Genomic DNA, 6,000 nt, shown 5'->3' on the forward strand with positions numbered 1-6,000 from the left:
AAAAGCAAACATCGTTGGAAGAACCATAGTTTCACGAACGTGCAGCTGCTAGCGTACTCGTCCGCGATCGCCTATGTCGCCTCCGCATCCGGCTGCGGCACGACCGCGTTGCCAGAGGCATGAGCGCGCCCATCCTCATAGAGCGCCCGCTGCTCAGCTACGAAGTTGAGGTTCTTTGCCGCCACTGCCTTCTCGCTCGCATGCTCGCTATATATTTGGCCCTCCGTCAGCCGGTGCTTCTCGAGGAGGAAGAGGTTGTACCAGTGCTCCTTATGTGCCTGCTAGAACACCGACAACGATGACGGGTTGGCTGCTCCTCCGCCATGGGGTCCTTATAGTGTGTATGCGTCTGCTCCATGGTCAAGCTGGCATGGACCGGCGCGGGTTCCAACGTCGAGTCCTTGTCGGAGCCCGTCTCCATCGTCGGGTCGTCGTCCGGAGACTTCCGAGGAGCTGGTTGTTGGAAATATGTCCTAGAGGCAATAATAAATTAGTTATTATTATATTATATTTCCTTGTTCATGATAATCGTTATTATCCATGCTGTAATTGTATTGATAGGGAAACTCAGATACATGTGTGGGTACATAGACAACACCATGTTCCTAGTAAGCCTCTAATTGACTAGCTCGTTGATCAATAGATGGTTACGGTTTCCTGACCATGGACATTGGATGTCATTGATAACGGGATCACATCATTAGGAGAATGATGTGATGGACAAGACCCAATCCTAAGCCTAGCACAAAGATCGTGTAGTTCATATGCTAAAGCTTTTCTAATGTCAAGTATCATTTCCTTAGACCATGAGATTGTGCAACTCCCGGATACCGTAGGAATGCTTTGGGTGTATCAAACGTCACAACGTAACTGGGTGGATATAAAGGTGCACTACAGGTATCTCCGAAAGTGTCTGTTGGGTTGGCACGAATCGAGACTGGAATTTGTCACTCCGTGTAAACGGAGAGGTATCTCTGGGCCCACTCGGTAGGACATCATCATAATGTGCACAATGTGACCAAGGGGTTGATCACGGGATGATGTGTTACAGAATGAGTAAATAGACTTGCCAGTGACGAGATTGAACAAGGTATCGGTATACCGACGATCGAATCTCGGGCAAGTACAATACCGTTAGACAAAAGGAATTGTATACGGGGTCGATTGAGTTCTTGACATCGTGGTTCATCCGATGAGATCATCGTGGAACATGTGGGAGCCAACATGGGTATCCAGATCCCGCTGTTGGTTATTGACCGGAGAACGTCTCGGTCATGTCTGCATGGTTCCCGAACCCGTAGGGTCTACACACTTAAGGTTCGATGACGCTAGGGTTATAAAGGAAGTTTGTATGTTGTTACCGAATGTTGTTCGAAGTCCCGGATGAGATCCCGGACATCACGAGGAGTTCCGGAATGGTCCGAAGGTAAAGATTTATATATGGAAAGTCGCTGTTCGGGTTCCGGGAAAAGTTCGGGTTTTTCCGGTATTGTACCGGGAAGCTTCCAGAAGGTTCCGGAGGATTCCAGAGGTCCGGAAATTGTTCCACCACGTCCAATACAGCAGCATGGGCTGTAGGGGGGCGCCCTAGCCTTAATGGTCCAGGGGCACTAGCCCCCCCAAGGCCCATGCGCATGGGAGAGGGGAAACCTGTTGGGGAACGTAGTAATTTAAAAAAAATTCCTACGTACACGCAAGATCATGGTGATGGCATAGCAACGAGAGGGGAGAGTGTTGTCCACGTACCCTCGTAGACCATAAGCGGAAGCGTTAGCACAACGCGGTTGATCTTGTCGTACATCTTCACGATCCGACCGATCCAAGCACCGAACGTACGTCACCTCCGAGTTCAGCACACGTTCAGCTCGATGACGATCCCCGGGCTCCGATCTAGCAAAGCTTCGGGGATGAGTTCCGTCAGCACGACGGCGTGGTGACGATGATGATGCTCTACGGCGCAGGGCTTCGCCTAAACTCCGCGACGATATGACCGAGGTGGAATATGGTGGAGGGGGGCACCGCACACGGCTAAGGAACGATCCGTAGATCAACTTGTGTGTCTATGGGGTGCCCCCCGCCCCCGTATATAAAGGAGCCAGGGGGGAGGAGGCGGCCGGCCAAGGAGGGCGCGCCAAGGGGGGAGTCCTACTCCCACCGGGAGTAGGACTCCCTTCTTTCCTAGTTGGAATAGGAGAAGGGGGGAAAGAGGAGGAAGAGGGGAAGGAAAAGGGGGGGCGCCGCCCCCTCCTGCCTCCTTCCCTCTTCTCCCTCGAGGCCCATGTAGGCCCAATAACCCCCCGGGGGGGGTTCCGGTAACCTCCCGGTACTCCGATAAAATGCCGATTTCACCCGGAATGATTCTGATGTCCAAATATAGGCTTCCAATATATCGATCTTTATGTATCGACCATTTCGAGACTCCTTGTTACGTCCGTCATCACATCCGGACTCCGAACAAACTTCGGTACATCAAAACTTATAAACTCATAATAAAACTGTCATCGTAACGTTAAGCGTGCGGACCCTACGGGTTCGAGAACTATGTAGACATGACCTAGAACTATTCTCGGTCAATAACCAATAGTGGAACCTGGATGCCCATATTGGTTCCTACATATTCTACGAAGATCTTTATCGGTCAGACCGCATAACAACATACGTTATTCCCTTTGTCATCGGTATGTTACTTGCCCGAGATTTGATCGTCGGTATCCAATACCTAGTTCAATCTCGTTACCGGCAAGTCTCTTTACTCGTTCCGTAATGCATCATCCCGTAACCAACTCATTTGGTCAAATTGCTTGCAAGGCTTATAATGATGTGCATTACCGAGAGGGCCCAGAGATACCTCTCCGACAATCGGAGTGACAAAACCTAATCTCGAAATACGCCAACTCAACATGTACCTTCGGAGACACCTGTAGTACTCCTTTATAATCACCCAGTTAGGTTGTGATGTTTGGTAGTACCCAAAGTGTTCCTCCGGTAAACGGGAGTTGGATAATTCTCATAGTTACAGGAACATGTATAAGTCATGAAGAAAGCAATAGCAATATACTAAACGATCAAGTGCTAGGCTAACAGAATGGGTCATGTCAATCACATCATTCTCCTAATGATGTGATCCCATTAATCAAATGACAACACATGTCTATGGTTAGGAAACATAACCATCTTTGATTAATGAGCTAATCAAGTAGAGGCATACTAGTGACTATATGTTTGTCTATGTATTCACACATGTATCATGTTTCCGGTTAATACAATTCTAGCATGAATAATAAACATTTATCATGAAATAAGGAAATAAATAATAACTTTATTATTGCCTCTAGGGCATATTTCCTTCAGTCTCCCACTTGCACTAGAGTCAATAATCTAGTTCACATCGCTATGTGATTTAACACTAATATTCACATCTGCATGTGATTAATACCCATAGTTCACGTCATCATGTGATCAACACCCAAAGGGTTTACTAGAGTCAATAATCTAGTTCACATCGCTATGTGATTAACACCCAAAAGAGTACTAAGGTATGATCATGTTTTGCTCGTGAGAGAAGCTTAGTCAACGGGTCTGTCATATTCAAAGCCATATGTATTTCGCAAATATTCTATGTCCACAATGCTCTGCACGGAGCTACTCTAGCTAATTGCTCCCACTTTCAATATGTATCCAGATTGAGACTTAGAGTCATCTGGATTGGTGTAAAAGCTTGCATCGTTGTAACTTTAACGACGGGCTCTTTTATCACCTCCATAATCGAGAAACATCTCCTTAGTCCTCACCAAGGATATTCTTGACCCATGTCCAGTGATCTACTTATTAGATCAAAATTGTATTCCTTTGCCAAACACAGAGCAAGGTATACAATAGGTCTGGTTCACAGCATAGCATACTTTATAGAACCTATGACTGAGGCATAGGGAATGACTTTTCATTCTCTTTCTATTTTCTGCAATGGTCGGGTCTTGAGTCTTACTCAACTTCACACCTTGTAACACAGTCAAGAACTCCTTCTTTGACTGTTCCATTTTGAACTATTTCAAAAATTTATCAAGGTATGTACTCATTGAAAAATCTTATCAAGCGTCTTGATCTATCTATATAGATCTTGATGCTCAATGTGTAAGTAGCTTTACTGAAGTCTTTCTTTTGAAAGAACTTCTTTCAAACACTCCTTTATGCTTTGCAGAATAATTCTACATTATTTCCGATCAACAATATGTCATTCACATATACTTATCAGAAATGCTGTAGTGCTCCCACTCACTTTCTTGTAAATACAGGCTTCACCATAAGTCTGTACAAAACTATATGCTTTGATCAACTTATCAAATCGTATATTCCAACTCTGAGATGCTTGCACCAGTCCATTGATGGATCGCTGGAGCTTGCACATTTTGTTAGCACCTCTAGGATTAACAAAACTTTCTGGTTGCATCATATACAACTCTTCTTTAAAAAATCCATTAAGGAATGTAGTTTTGACATCCATTTGCCAAATTTCATAAAATGTGGCAATTGCTAACATAATTCAGACAGACTTTTAAGCATCGATACGAGTGAGAAAATCTCATTGTATTCAACATCTTGAACTTTGTCAAAAACCTTTTTCGACAAGTCTAGTTTTGTAGATAGTAACACTACTATCAGCATCCGTCTTCCTCTTGAAGATCCATTTATTTTCTATGGCTTGCCGATCATCGGGCAACTCCACCAAAGTCCACACTTTGTTCTGATACATGGATCTCATCTCAGATTTCATGGCCTCAAGCCATTTCGCGGAATCTGGGCTCATCATCGCTTCCTCATAGTTCATAGGTTTATCATGGTCTAGTAACATGACTTTCAGAACATGATTACCGTACCACTTTGGTGCGGACCATACTCTGGAAGACCTACGAGGTTCTGTAGTAACTTGATCTGAAGTTTCATGATCATCATCATTAGCTTCCTCACTAATTGGTGTAGGAATCACTGGAACTGATTTCTGTGATGAACTACTTTTTAATTCGGGAGCAGGTACAGTTACCTCATCAAGTTCTACTTTCCTCCCACTCACTTCTTTCGAGAGAAACTCCTTCTCTAGAAAGGATCCATTCTTAGCAACGAATGTTTTGCCTTCGGATCTGTGATAGAAGGAGTACCCAACAGTTTCCTTTGGGTATTCTATGAAGACGCACTTCTCCGATTTGGGTTCGAGCTTATCAGGTTGAAAACCTTTTTCATATAAGCATCGCAACTCCAAACTTTAAGAAACGACAGCTTAGGTTTACTGCTAAACCATAGTTCATACGGTGTCGTCTCAACGGATTTAGATGGCGCCCTTTTAACGTGAATGCAGCTGTCTCTAATGCATAACCCCAAAACGATAATGGTAAATTAGTAAGAGACATCATAGATCGCACCATATCCAATAAAGTGCGGTTACGACGTTCGGACACACCATAACGTTGTGGTGTTCCAGGTGGCGTGAGCTGTGAAACTATTCCACATTGTTTTAATTGAAGACCAAACTCGTAACTCAAATATTCGTCTCTGTGATCAGATCGCAGAAACTTTATTTTCTTGTTACAATGATTTTTCCACTTTACTCTGAAATTCTTTGAACTTTTCAACTATTTCAGACTTATGTTTCATCAAGTAGATATACCCATATCTGCTCAAATCATCTGTAAAGGTTAGAAAATAACGATACTTGCCACGAGCATCAACACTCATTGGACCGCATACATCGGTATGTATTGTTTCCAATAAGTCAGTAGCTCGTTTCATTGCTCCGGAGAACGGAGCTTTAGTCATCTTGCCCAAAAGGCACGGTTCGCAAGCATCAAATGATTCATAACCAAGTGATTTCAAAAATCCATCTTTATGGAGTTTCTTCATGCGCTTTACACCGATATGACCCAAACGGCAGTGCCATAAATAAGTTGCACTATCATTATCAACTTTGCATCTTTTGGCATCAATATTATGAATATGTATATCACTACG

The sequence above is a fragment of the Triticum dicoccoides genome, chromosome 2B (assembly GCF_002162155.2).
Source record: "Triticum dicoccoides isolate Atlit2015 ecotype Zavitan chromosome 2B, WEW_v2.0, whole genome shotgun sequence".
Classification (NCBI taxonomy): domain Eukaryota; kingdom Viridiplantae; phylum Streptophyta; class Magnoliopsida; order Poales; family Poaceae; genus Triticum; species Triticum dicoccoides.